Raw genomic sequence first — 15,420 nt, 5'->3', positions numbered from 1 at the left:
ATCTCATCATATTCCGTTTCTAACTGCCAGAGCATGTCTTCCTTACTTTTAGATTTTATTCTAAAAAACACATTTTACTATTTTTATTATGATTTTAATATTATGATTTTAAGATGAATCAAATTAGAACAAAACATGTTTATTGATTAAATGCGACTCTCTCAGAACAAAAGGAAGTAAAATTTCTGACTCTGAGAATATATAATACAACAAATATCCAAAATGTTTGTTTGTAAGTAAATATTTTAAAAACAACCTTTTCCTAATATAATAATAACCACTAAGTCAGTATTTCACAACAATGATTTGTAGTTTCTCATCCATCCAGAGCTGGTATAAGATTTTAATGATATACATTTCTTATAAATCTAATTAAAGAAAGATTAAAAATCCAATGTCCCTGGGGTACCTGGGTGGCTCAGTCTGCTAAGTGTCTGACTTCGGCTCAGGTCATGATCTCATGGCCCCTGAGTTTGAGCCCTTCGTCCTCCAGCTCTGTGTTGACAGCTGGGAGCCTGAAGCCTGCTTTGGATTCTGTGTCTCTTCCTCTGTCTCTCTGCCCCTCCCCCGCTCATGCTCTATCTCTCTCTGTCTCAAAAATAAATAAAGGTTATTTTTTTTTAATCCAATGTCCCTAAAAAAGATTTTGTGTAAAAAGATATGAAATATATCATCGGAGCTTCCTTGCAAAGACAAGCATGGTGCAACTCTAAGGCTGTCCCCATTATGCCAATAAGCATTACAAAAATGAGAGAAGTGTTTAAGTTATTAAAACAAAATGCAAACATTTGCTCCCCATCATTGAAACTGCCATTCTTTCTTTGTCAATAACTATCTTTGTAGTAATTAATGAAAGATAGAAACAAAAGGTGATATTCTTCTTCTGTCCCAATGGTGGTGTTATCTACCAATGACATTTGAAGCCTGATTCATGTTTTAAATATGATAAACAAAATGGATAAGCTCATTTATTTTTCCCATGGCCTTTTTTTTTCCTCATTCATAGATTATCCTCACAAGTTACAAAGCATAATTTGTTTCTCTAGCATCTGAAATAAGTATACTTACTACATTGTATTTATTTTGCATTTTACCGTTTTACTTGAAGAACTGTGAAAGTAAATAAAAAATACGTTCAGAGAATTTCAAAATTGCCAAATCCACACACTCAGAAAGCCTTTCAATTTCCAATCACTAAAAACCTGCACCTAATGCCTAAAATTTGTTTTCAAATGGCCATAAAAATAAAGATAGCTAGTTACCAATAATCAAATGAAAAATAAAAACAACTGATGAATTCAGTTGTAGAACATGAATACTAATGCATTATTTTTTACTGTAGTTTTAAATATTTAAAAAAAACATAGTTCAGGGAAGCACACAATGAAATATGTCTACATACCTGCCTGGTAGATTAAAATTAATAAGATTAAAAATAACAAGAATAACTTTCACACAATGATGTGGGAGTGTAAATTAGTACAGCCACTTTGGAAAAGCATTAGGCTCTCTCTTTTAATGTTGAACATAAGCTCACCCTACAACGCAGCATTTCATTCCTAATATACACCTGGTAAAAAGGCCACATATGTCCTCCAGATTTCAAACACAAGAATGCTCATAGCTGTATTATTTTTAATGGTAACTGGAACCAGCCAAATGCCCTTCAGCAGAATGGTGACTTACAGTATATTCATACAATGGAATAATCTACAGTAATAAAATGAAAAAAAAAAAAAACTAATAAAACCTACTGATTTAATCAACAAACGGATGATCTATACACAAGTAATGTTGAGAAGCTGAGTACAATCGAACCAAACTGTATGATTCACATTATATAAAGTGCACAGGCAAAATTCATCAATGTTATAAGATGTCAGGAGGAAAAAAGGTTACATCTGGGGAAGAGAGAGGGACTGTGAAGGTATACAAGGAAGGTTTCTGGAAAGCAGGCAATACTCTTTTTTTTTTTTTTTTTTTTTTTTTTTTTTTTTTTACTATGTTCAACTTGCAGTAATTTATCTGTAGGTGCAGGTGCATGACTTACACAGTATTTCCATGTGTACTTCAATTATTGTTTTTTTTTTAAGTTTACTTCTGACTTGTTTCAATTACAGTCAATGAATATATTTGTCTTATATTTTATGGAATATATTCTGGGTTATGTGCCAGGCAATATTTTAAACACTGGGGATCCAAAGGTGAATGAAAAACAAGATCTTGGTTCAAGTAGGGTTTACATTTTAGATGGAGGTGAAAAAAAGGGATTAAATTTATTTAAAAAAAATAGTAGTTTTTGGGACGCCTGGGTGACTCAGTCGGTTAAGCATCCGACTTCGGCTTCGGATGCTGACAGTATGGCTTCGGCATCTGACTTCGGCTCAGGTCATGATCTTGCAGTTTGTGAGTTCGAGCCCCGCATCAGGCTCTGTGCTGATAGCTCAGAGCCTGGAGCCTGCTTTGGATTCTGTGTCTCCTCCTCTCTCTGCCCCTCCCATGTTCGTGCTCTTGTCCCTCTCTGTCTCTCAATAATAAATAAACGTTTAAAAAATTAAAAAAAAATAGTTTTGAAGAGCATGAGAAAAAGGCTATTATAACAGATAACTACTTTAGGGAAAAGGGCATTATTTTTAATAGGATGAGATTAAATATGAAGGATAAAAGGACAGCCATAGAAAAATTGGAGAGAAGGACATATCAGACAAAAGGAATAACATGTTCAAACGCTTCAAGAAAGGTTTGACATATATGAAGATGGGAAGCATGATAGTATATAATTTGTCAGGAATAAGTGAGGATCAAGTTGGAGAGGGAGGTTGTATGAGGTCATATAGGACTTTAGAGGCCTTGACAAGAGCTTAAATAGTCTCAGTAAAATTGAGATTCATTGAAGGGTTTTGAAAGAGGACAACACCTATTGATTTATATTTTTAAGAAGTTACTGCTAGCTGGTATATGGTAGAGAATTGAAGGACAGCATTTGCTGATGAAAGCAAATGAGCGGAAACCATCGCAGAAGAGGTCGTTGTGAATTAAATTAGTGTGATGCCAGAATATATGAAATACACCTATATAAAATATGTGTGAAATATATTTTAGGGGTACAATATATAGAGCTGGGTATACTGAATATATAGAATTTGATCTGTTAGGAAGGGATGATACGAGGATGCAACCAGTTAAGAGGAGGAGTCAGAGTAGGTTGGGGGGAGGCGGGACCCTGAGAACTGGGTATGGAGAATAGCAGGAATGTCCTTTCACTATAATTTGAGCAGAGAAAAGGAATTAGAATTTAGGTACCGGGTCATGTGTAGATTTGGTGGAGGTGACATGAGGTAGTAACTGTCCCATGATTTTAGAAAGTTTATAATTGTTACAGGAGTCATGGTCATCAGCGTGAGATCTGGGGTCAAGGAGGTATGACGTGTGGGTGGTGATGAAGTATAAAGCAGGGAAGAGGACAGGGCACTCTCCATTGTGATTCACCTACTACGAAGTGTGACCCGTTGGGCAAGTCTGTGAACTTGTAGGACTTGACTGTACGCAAATGAAGCTAATAATAGCTTCCCAACATCCAGAAGTCCTAGAAAAGACTTCCAGTTAGCATGGCTAACTACACACATACAAACAAATCATAAGTGGTAATTTATATAACGATAAATGTAAATAAATCAATAAGCTAATTAAAATCTGAGTTTGAAGTACACATTAGTTTCTCCAACGTTTTCAGTATATCAAGTCTATATTCAATAAAAGAATTCTGCTAAACTCATTTTTTCCTCCAATGAAAAATATTTTGCCAAAATGTGCTATATTTGTATTTTGTAAAAATTGTTATTTTCTTAGGCAGTAATTTTTTTTAATGTTTATTTTTGAGAGAGAGAGAGAGACAGAGTGTGAGTGGGGGAGGGGCAGAGAGAGAGGGAGACACAGAATCCTAAGCAAGTTCCAGGCGCTGAGCTGTCAGCACAGAGCCCAACGCAGGGCTTGAACTCACAAACTGTGAGATCATGACCTGAGCTGAAGTCAGACACTTAACCAACTGAGCCATCCGGGCACCCCATCTTAGGCAGTAATTTTTTAATGAAAGGCATTAAGTGGGAGAAAAGGTACAGGTATTCAGAGAAAAATTAATATGCAGAAAAATAAATTATGGAATGTCCAGGACAAATGTGCACTTTGATAAACATCTGAAACATAAGCTCTCCATTAGTATTTACATAGAGCAGAAAGATCGATCACAATTGAACATGATCTGAAGGAATTGTTATTTTAAATATTTCATGTCTTTTAGAAAATCCAACCTTTATAAAGAATACTTTTTTTGTCGGTATAGTTAGAGACATAAGTATTAGCTAACAATAAACTACTCTTGTAGAGTTTATTGATTAGAACCACCTTACCTTTTCATTGAGTTAATCTGTTGTTTTTTCATGTTAAATGTTTGGCATTTCCTTTAGTAGAGAATGGGTATCGTTTCCAGGATGCTGACAGAGTGTCCCAGTTTACTTCTTTCTGAAAAAGCCACAATTTTACACTCGGAAGAGTCAGCAATTCCATGATGCTAATACCAAATTTGGGTTAAAAATACCTTTTTGCATCCACATGAAATCCTCCTTAGCACTGGACTGGAAATAGAGTGAGATGCTTTCTCAGAAAAACAAGCTATTCTCAACTGCTACCCATCTCCAGAATCACACAAGAGCGGCCTTCAAAGTTGGTGAGAACATTTCATCTGAAAGGGTGATTCATGCCTTGACTATTTCAAACCAGTGAGATATGTACTACCGATCGTCATTTCCTGAGTTCTTTTTATTATTCAAGTGAATAATAAATGGATGCAAGTACATTTTGCCTAATGAAACTTCCAGAACTCTGTTTTAAAAACTCTGAGACAAATAATTTTAAATTTCATTTTACATCATGCATTTAATACATCCAGGGGAAAAAGTCTTTAGATATCATTGGCAATACAAAATGTCACGGATTTGGGCACCCTACGTAATTATAGGAAAAAGAGTTGAGAAAAAGATAATACATGGGGTGCCTGGGTGGCTCAGTCAGTTGAGTGTCTGTCTCTAGATTTCAGCTCATGTCACGGTCTCCTCTAGGAGTTTCGGGGGTAATGGACCAAGCCCATGTGCTGCGTGGGGCTGTGTTAGGTGCGATGTCTACTTAAGGGTCTCTCCCTCTAGCCCTACCTACCACACCACTGACACTCTCTGTAAAATGATAATAATAATAATAATAATAATAATAATAATAATAATATATTCTGTGCATGCACATAAGTATCCTATACCATATATTATTCTCTGTATATTTACATACATTTACATTCAGATAGCATGTGTGTGTGTGTGTGTGTGTGTGTGCGCGCGCGCGCGCACATGTATACACACACACACAATCTGGAAAAATGACATAATTGATGACTGTCACCTGAAACATTTAAGGGAAGGCGTGTAGACTTAGTTTCTAGTATTTTGAAGGGTTTCAGAACAACAAAGGGCTATAACATCAGAGGCATTTTTAAAGTCACAAAAGGTGACTGGAGAAAGAGGTGCATGAGGACTGGAACACATTGAGGAGATTGGAATGATCAGAAGAATAAAGAATGGCAGAAGGAAGAAATAGGGTGTTTAGAAATAACAATAATACTAATAAAATAATTTTAAAAAGAGTTGAAAATAGGAAAACAGAAGAAGGAACTGTTGCTGTGGACTGACCTGTGTACCTCCAAATTTCCTACGTGGAAACCCTAACCCCCAGAGTGATGGTATTTGGAGAAAGGCCTTTGAGTAGGAAATTCAATTTAGATAAAGTCGTGACGGTGGGCGCTCATATGAGAATAGTTGACCTTATAAGAACAGACACCTGAGAGCTTGCTCTCTGCCATATGAGGACACAGCGAATGACCATCTGTAAGCAGGAAGAGAAAGGAGAGCACTTGCCAGATAACTGAATTGGTCAGCACTTTGATCTTGGACTTACCAGTCTCTAGAACTATGAGCAAAAAATTCCTATTGTTTAAGCCCCACAGTCCATGGAATTTTGTTGTGTCTGCCCAAGTTAACTAACACAGAAGCAAATAAAAATTTCGAGGGATAAGACTGAATGATGAAGGACAAAAGAGAAAAGATATGCAGTGTGGCAGGACATAAAGACAGAAGCAGGACTGAAAACAAATTAATCTTGAGACAATAAAGACAAGGAAGATTCAGACTGCTGTTATTGATTTATAGAGAGCTTAGTAATCTAATTTTATGTAAAAAATGTGTTGTACAGTAAAATCACATACTACATTTACATTAAGAAAGGTCTATGTCTGTATTATATCTCTATGCACATATATGTTCATGCATGATTTATAGATGTATACAAAAAGACTGATGGATAAAAGTTCTAATTTCGGGATACTTGAGCTGAGTAGGGGAGGAAGAAGGGGAAAGGTTGGTAATCTTACCAGTCTACTTGTTATACTGAGCACCTACCATTTAAAGAATTAATAGAAAGAATATAAATCAGAAAAGCAAACATTTAAGAGGAAAATGAAATGTCACTTGATTAGGTGCCAGGGACGGACACGTGATCCAGAGTAGGTTCTGCCCCTGGGTGGCCAGCCAGGGACTTTGAGAGCAAATCACAGAACTCAGATCACAAATGTGGAAGCTCAGATAAACAATTTTTTTCCAGTGCTTGCAATATTACCAGACAGCTAGATTAGGGGAGACTGGTGTGTGTTACTCATTTGTCTTCTCTTCCTGCTCTGTAAAGATTCATGTGCAGGTGGGCAGGTCAATCGTCACTACGAGAACCACAGGCTGAATAGGGTAACCAGGTAAGAGTAAATGATATGTCTGGGACATTTCAAAGACTGAACAAAAATTGTAATTAGCCACTTACTACTAGAAGATATGCTTTACTCCATTCTTTTCGTTTTTATACATTTGAAATATGCTCAACATTTTTCTGTGAACATTCTCACGAATGTTATGCTTTAAACATGAGGAAGAGCTATTCAGAATGGGAGGCTAAGTAACTTTTTCCCTACTTAAGAGTCATCTCATTCACTTATTTAAAAAATAGATCAGTAAAGAAACACAGATTTCCATATTCTCATTCGAAATCCATCTTTGTTAGTCATACCAGGTTATATCTTTATACCCTCTAAGCTATGGAATGGCCTATCATGGTGAAGTTTGCCTTTTATAAAATGGTATTGCTCAAAAGTTGAATGTTTCCTACTATGAAAGTAAAAAAAGCGGGGGGCGGGGGGAGGTGGTTTACTTTGCTACACATTCCATTTTTTTTTTACTTAATTTGTAAGTGGCTGTTTGTATTGTTACATAAATGAGTAAACTACCTAAAAGAGCTGTACAAAAAATTTGACACTCTTTAAATCATATTTGGACACAGGAACCAAAAGTCCAGTAGGCTCCTATTAATAGAAGTACAATGTACTTGTTGGGGACAATAAAGTACACATTAGGTAAGATACATTGTTTTCTTCAATTAGGGGTAATTATACTTTACATTCTGCTTTAAAAAACATTCTTCAGGTTTGATATGATTTTTTGCAACAATTTATAATGTTGAGCAATATAACAATCTCAGGTTAATGGTATCATTATTATATACTCAACAATATTCTATGCCTTTATTCTCAGAAAATTCAAATGATTTATTTATAAAAGGCAAAACTTAACACACCTCCTTAGGCTTGCTAGATCAGTCTCCCATTGCTTCTGCAACAAAGTACCATGATTTTAGTGGCTTCCAACATTACAAAGTTATTATCTTATAATTCTATAGGTCAGAAGTCTGAAATGAGTCATAACTGCCCTAAAATAAAAGTGTCAGTGTGGCTACATTCCTTTCTAAAGGCTCTAGGGGAGAACCCTTGCCTTCTTCCACATTCTAGCAGCTTCCCATATTGCACTTAGTGCTCTGCCTTCTCCCTCTGTATCCCTAGCCAGCAATTGGAATTCTTCGCAAATGTCATCATCTGTTCTCCCTTATGCCTCCCTTTTCTACTTCCTTTTATTGTTATTATTATTGGGGGGGAGGGGCAAAGAGAGAGGGAGAGAGAGAATCCTAAGCAGGCTCCATGCCTAGTGTGGAGCCCAATGTGGGGCTCCATTTCATGACCGTGAGATCATGACTTGAGCCCAAATCAAGAATGGGATGCCTCTAATTGACTGAGCCACCCAGGCGCCCCCCCCTTTTCCACTTGTAGTACCCTGTGATTACAGTGGGCCTCCCTGGATAATCTAGGATCATCTCCCCATTTTAGATTAGCTGATTAACACACTCAATTCCATCTACATCCTTTTTTTTTTTTTATGTTTATTTATTTATTTTGAGAGAGCACTGCACGCAAATGGGAGTGAGGCAGAGAGAGAGAGAGAGCGAGAGAATCCCAAGCAGGCTCCGCACTGCTTGGAGGTGCCTGGCCTGGGGCTGGAATTCACAAACCATGAGATCATGACCTGAGCCAAAATCAAGGGTCAGAGGCTTAGCCCACTGAGCCACCCAGGTGCCTCCCCATCTACATTCTTAATCTTCCTCTGTCATCTAACATATTCACAGGATCCAGGAATTAGGACTGAGTATCTTTGGGAACTGTTATTCTGCCCACCACATTAGCCTTCCACTTGGCCACACACAACACTTATACAAATTCTTATATTGTTCAAGGTATTATTGTAATTTCCCTCATAAAACTGACTTTTCAAAGTTAAGCACTTCATTTATCTGAGATTATAAACATTTTAAGTGAAGCTTTGTTGATAAAGTGCTAGTTAATCAAGCTGATTATCTGTTAGATTAAGAAAAAGAAGTGGCTCCCCTGGGTGGCTCAGTTGGTTAAGCATCCGAATTTGACTCTGGTCATGATCTCCTGAGTTCGAGCCCCGCCCCCCCTCCACCGTTGGGCTGTGCTGACAGATTCTGTGTCTCCCTCTTTTCGCCCCTTCCCTGCTCATTTTATGTATCTCTCTCTCTCAGTCTCAAAAATAAATAAACATTAAAAAATATTAATAAAAAAAGGGGCAACTGGGCGGCTCATTCGGTTAGGCATCTGACTCTTGGTTTCAGCTCAGGTCATGATCTCAAGGTTCATGGGTTCGAGCCCTGCTTCAGGCTCTGTGCTGATAGTATGGAACTTGATAGGGATTCTGTCTCCCTCTCTCTCTGCTCTCCCCCTGCTTGCTCTCCACCTCTCTCCCTCCCTCCCTCTCTCTCTCTCTCAAAAATAAACAAGCATTAAATTTTTTAAAAAATAAAAGAAACAGAATGTTATTTGTTGTATGTGTATGCACATGTGTTCACATGCATGAATCTTAGAATAGTTGATGAAAAAAAGCTTTAATTGTTGTGAGCATCATTGATAAAAATATACTAATATAATAATCTTGCATATTTGCTCTAAGATAAGTTTCATTATTTGATAGTCACGTTAAACTTGCAGCTACAACTGTAGATTCATATCTGGGTTCTTTATACAGCTCACCTGCATTTCAAAGGCTGGACATAAATCACAAGCAGGATAGCAATGTAAAAACATACAGTTCCTTAATTGGAATATTGGCTATAGGAAATTTCATCTACTTTTTAAAATACTTACAGAATAAAAAATATAGAATAATTTGTAGAATTATTTGTAGAATAATTTTGGGTTGGAAAAAAGCAAAAGATTCAGTCATTAGTAAATTATATATATTTATATTACATATTTGTCAGATCTAAAAGGCAATAATTGTAGGGGCACCTTGGTAGGTCAGTCGGGTAAGTGAGCAGCTTCAGCTCAGGTCATGATCTCACGGTTTGTGGGTTCAAGCCCTGCATCAGGCTCTGCGCTGACCGCTCAGAGCCTGGAGCCTGCTTTGACTTCTGTGTCTCCCTCACTCTCTGCCCTTTCCCTGCTGCCACCCTGTCTCTCTCAAAAATAAATAAATATTTTAAAAAATTTTAAAAAGCAACTATAATGAATAAAGTCCTTCAAAGATGGACATTTTTAATTAAGGAAATTACTTCTTAAAACTTATAATTAAAATGTCCAAAATGCATATGTTTATATGTTTTTGGGAGTTTCCATTTCCATAATATAAGAGGTTCTTCAAGACGGTCTCTTCCTTGAAATCATCACTCGTGGAGTGGAGTTTCTTCCTCCCTCTTCAGCTTCTGCTTCTCAACCTGGTGTTCTGGTGTTTCTTCATTTCCCATCCTATCTGTGTCAGGTTGCCTCAGGTTCTGGCCTTGTGATTTACCTCTTTTCATTCATATCCACTCCCTTCATTTTAAATGCAGTCTGTGGAGGGTGGCTCCTGATTTCCTACCGGCAGCCTATGGATCGCTCTCCCCTGAACCCCACATTTGTGTATTCAGCAGACTCCACACCCTACTTAGACATTTCTATCAAAAAATATACATAGTTCTTCATATCTAACTGCCTGTCCCTCTTCCCCTGCCAAACTTTGTGCAGCTCAATTCTTTCCCTTCTTAGAGATAGGAACTACATTCTCCTTTTTTTTTTTTTGTTTTTGTTATGCTTATTTAAATAATCTCTATTATTCAAAGCCCCGTGGGGCTTGAACTCATGAACCTGAGATCAAGAGTCACAAGCTCTTCCAACTGAACTAGTCAGGTGCCCCAGCAACTACATCCTTCTAATTGTGCAAAATGCAGCAAACAAAAGTTATCCTTTACCCTCACTGTCCCCCACTTCCCCTAATATCCTATACAATGTCAAGTCCTGGTAGCTTTAATTTCAAGATACACCTGTTTTCCCCACCTCCATTGCTTTCTCTCTCCTACAAGTCGCCATCTTTTCTCCTCCAAATTATTGAAATAATTCTACAACTGGCCTCTGTTTCTGTCTAGTTGCAACCATGTGGCCGGAGTTCTTTGTTGAAATATAGCAGATTAGTCACCTTAATCCCATCTGTATTCTTCATCTTCCTTTACCACCTAACATAACAGATATCAAATTAAGTCATTTCTCTGATCAGAAATATCTAAGACTACCCCAAATGTCCTAGGGAAAAATACAAAGTCTATGTACTAATCTACACAATCTATACACAATCTGGTTTCCATGATCTCTTTATTTTTTAATGTTTCTTTATTTTTGAGAGAGAGACAGAGACAGAATGTGAGCTGGGGAGGGGCAGAGAGAGAAGGAGACACAGGATTCGAAGCTGCTCCAGGCTCTGAGCTGTCAGCACAGAGACTGATGTGGAACTCAAACCACGAACCAAGAGATCATGACCTGAGCCAAAGTCGGACACTTAACCAACTGAGCCACCCAGGCGCCCCAGGGTGATCTCTTAATGGTATCTCCTTCTATGCTCCATTTCTGTTACTTCATGCCAGCTCTTCTAGCCTTCTTGTTATTCTTCTCTGGGCCCTGAATGTTTCTCCCCACTTCTGTACTTGCTTTCCCCCGCCCCTGGGGGGTTATCAGATATCAATACTGTCCATAACCATACTTCCCCCAAGGCTTTATTCAAAGTCATCTTCTTAGTGAGGGCTTATAAGCCATAAAAACTAAAATATAAACTGCCATTTATTTCTCCAAAACTTTTATTCCACATCCCACTTTTATTTCCCCCCCTTAATAATGGTATTTTCTACAATATATTATTTCCCTTGTAAAACATCCCTCTTCTAAAATAGAATGCAACCTCCATAAATGAATTTAACATTTAATACAGTAAAATATAATCTAGTATTTAACATGGCTATTTTTACTTTAAAAATATGATAAATCATCTTAAAAGTAGAATTTCAATTATCAGAATTGAAAATCTTACTGAATAATCTTTTGGATTATAGAACCAATCAGCCAATAAACAGGTTCTCTATAAAAGCAACAAAATTGCATGAAGCTAAAATAATCTGTTTATATTTTCATGGTTCATTTAATGATATCACATGAAGGCTAAAGATACTAATTACACATGTTTAAATATATAAATCGTACAGAAAAATTGGAAGATACACATTTTGTCTCAATACATTATCCAACTCAGTGGTTGTAGGTTAAGTGTCTGACTCTTGATTTTGGCTCAGGTCATGTTGTCACGGTTCATGAGATAGAGCCCCAGTGGGAGGCCCCACTGTCACTCTCTATCGCTCAAAATAAATAAACTTTAAAAAAAATAAAATATAAATAAATTATAAAATTTTGTATTGAGTTGAATATTCAGGTTCCATCAATTTGTCATTTTGGGATTGATCTGAATTCTTAAGCTTAACTTCTTGAATGATTTCTTAATTTTTTAATACTTTGTATTGTTTCCTATTGGTTTATTCCCACAATTGGCATGTAAGGAAGTCTGCCTTTTCCCGCCACTGGCCATGGACTGAAAGTTGCTTTTCAAAGTTGGTATATTAATTTTCACTTCCACAAGGGAAAACTATAAATAAGAGTTTTATCACACCTTTGCATCTTGGTTTCAAGATGGTTGGTTTCAAAAATTATTTGTATTATGATGATCCAATAGGTTAAAATGGCATTGAGCCTTCATTTAAATCCCACTGATGACTGTGAGGTTAACGCAGCAGATATTTTTATTTAAAATACTTGTGGTATCAGGTAGACTGAAAATAACTGGGTCAAGTGAAATTGCCAGTCACACCAGATTGTGCATAGTTATATAGAAATCATATATATTGTCCCAAGGGCATAAATATAATGACAATGAAAATCTATTTGAAGATCCTTATGATCACAGAAACAGAAGTAAAATGGAAAGGATAGTTGAATTCCTTTTTTGTCAGTGGAGGTACCTGCAAAGTCCAAATTCATTTTACTGACAATTCATCTATTACATCCCATTCACTGTGAGTGAAATATTAGATAAGGCATAATCTAAGGGAGCTCAGTTAAGTGAAATACTTGCTTTATTCAATATTTCACTCAAATACGTGTAGGGATTGAGCTCTGTTCATTTTATTCTCAGATTACCAAGAAGTTTCCTAAATTGATATAGCCACAGTGTAGAAGTGTACATATCAGAATTTTCTGGAATCTACAGAAGCAACATCCAGACATATCAGGATACACTACAGTGAATATTCTTAAACCTGCTCTTACATTTCCCTGAAGCCCATTTCTTTTCCTGAAAATCTCTTCCAGGAACATATGCCACACTTAAAAGTCAAAACACTAACAGCAATGATAGAGATACTGAATTATTTACTTTGTTTTGGCCTTCTCTTTACTATTAAAAAACATTATAATAGAGGATTACTTAAATGAATGATAATAATCCATACAATCATATGCGATAGTCAAAATGTATACTCTCACTATGGCAGGGACGTCAACCAATGTGAAATCACCCTGATCTAATAAGAAGAGAAAGCTGTACACAAATGTGTGTCCCTAACATTGAACTAGAGTTAAATGCCAGATCTGTACATAATGGTCTACTGGATTCTTGCTAAATATTCATGAATTCTCTATAAACGCACATGAAACAGTGAACACACTATAAAATTAGTTGGGTATAATATTGAGCTGTGTTTATTGTATCTGTATGCATATGCTTATATGAATGCATACATCTGTGAGTAAATGCATCTTTAAATTTAAATCTCTATTTTAGAATTATATGTAGATATCCACATGAATCCATTCATTAAAAATCACTTTGAAAATACATACCAAATTGGTAGTAACTGTTAAATGGATTTTATTGGAGAGTAAAGTTCAAGATGCATTCTAGATTTCACATTTCTGTATTTTTAAACAAATTATAAATGTAGATAATATGGGCAAGGATGGAAATGAGAGAATAAGGAGGTTTGTCTATAACTTAAATCACATTTCAAAATGAAGATGTTTTATTTAATCCATAAAAAAATAAGAATACTGACATTTGTACAAATGAGCAAAGGGGGGGGGGCGGAGAGAGAGAGAGAGAGAGAGAGAGAGAGAGAGAAGCCAAGAAACAGACTGTTAATTATAGAGAACAGACTGATGGTTACCAGAGGGGCAGAGGTGGGGGGATCGGTTAAATAGGTGATGGTGATTAAGGAGTGCCCTAGTAATGAGCACCGGGCGTTGAATCAACACTATAGTGTACTATATTGTACACCTGAAACTAATATTACACTGTATGTTAACTAACTGGAATTGAAATAACAAAACAAAAATACTGCCATTTCTTACAGATAATCTTTAACCACAATAGCTGGAAGATTTAGCATGATGAGTCAATTCTCGTCAAACAAATCATCAAAGACATTGAACCTATGATAATTTACTAAGGTTGGTACAGATCTTTATAGACTGCAACCCATTTTAACACCTTGTATTATTTGATTCTCATGCCTATTCCTATCTCCTTTTGCAGACGAGGAAAAAATGGCCTATATACAAGGGACATTAACACAAGTAATCAAGGTCAGGATCAAGTTCTTCTATGTCTCCAAATCATTAGGCTCAATATTTTTTTATTGTGCCACACATCACCACCTATTAAGAACTATGCTTTTAAAATCAAAATGTTTTCCTTTTACTTCTGGACACTTCTAACATTATAAACTACTCCAAGCACATGGAATTACTAGACTGAATACCCACTCCTGACATTCCAAACATACACATACTCCAAAAAATAATAATAATAATAAGCAAAAGCTATTATAGAAGAGAATCAGTATCTTGAATTTACTTATAATTTATACTAAAGGCTCATATGAAACAAAAATTAAGTGAAATATGCCTTCAACCCCCACATGTACATTTGCTTTTTCTCATTTTGTATTTTCTTTTGTTCCTACAAATGATAGCATATGATAACACAGCCCAATCTTTCAGTTCATAGAAAAAGTAATACTGCTAACACAAACTTCCACAGTTCATGTTAGGGACTTAATGAAACACCTAAAATTTGAAATCCATCCCAAGCAAGAGAAGAGGAATCATCACAGAGCATCCAAAATGAACTATACATGGGCGGTTGCCCACTCAAACCATATATTGGATGACCCTTTTCTGCACACAGTCTTTAGGTTTTTCTACAGCAGTGGTTTTCAATGAGACAGGGGTGCAAGTCGCCCCCCCCCCCAAGGAAATAGTTAACAATGCCTGCAGATATTTTTGGTTGTCACGATCTGGAGATGCTGCTACTGGCATTGTGTGGGTAGAAAACAGGGATGCTGCTTGGCATCCTACAAAACACAGGACAGCCTCCCGAACCCATAAGAATTATACAGCCTACCATATCAACAACACCAAGGTTCAGAACCCCTTCCCTAGCGGCTCTTGGGTGGCTCAGTTGGTTAAGCTTCCGACTTGGGCTCAGGTCATGATCTTGTGGCTCACAAGTTCGAGCCCTGGGTCAGGCTCTGTGCTGACAACTCAGATCCTGGAGCCTGCTTAGGATCCTGTGTCTCCCTCTC

The 15,420-nt window shown here is 36.7% G+C and overlaps 1 protein-coding gene across 4 annotated transcripts in view; it reads right to left on the bottom strand.

The window, feature by feature from the left end:
- Positions 1 to 15,420, bottom strand: part of CDH18 (cadherin 18) — a 526,050-nt gene that overhangs the window by 465,462 nt on the left and 45,168 nt on the right. For 3 of the 4 annotated variants that reach the window (XR_006221469.1, XM_042997273.1, XM_042997295.1), the window contains exon 3: positions 4,407 to 4,518. The exons of the other annotated variant lie outside the window; for it this stretch is intronic. The gene's annotated coding sequence lies outside the window, so the exon portion shown is untranslated. The remainder of the gene's footprint in view (positions 1 to 4,406; positions 4,519 to 15,420) is intronic. 4 annotated transcript variants of the gene reach the window in all.

Source organism: Panthera tigris, chromosome A1, assembly GCF_018350195.1.
Source record: "Panthera tigris isolate Pti1 chromosome A1, P.tigris_Pti1_mat1.1, whole genome shotgun sequence".
Taxonomy (NCBI): domain Eukaryota; kingdom Metazoa; phylum Chordata; class Mammalia; order Carnivora; family Felidae; genus Panthera; species Panthera tigris.
This window is presented reverse-complemented; position numbering and strand designations above follow the sequence as displayed.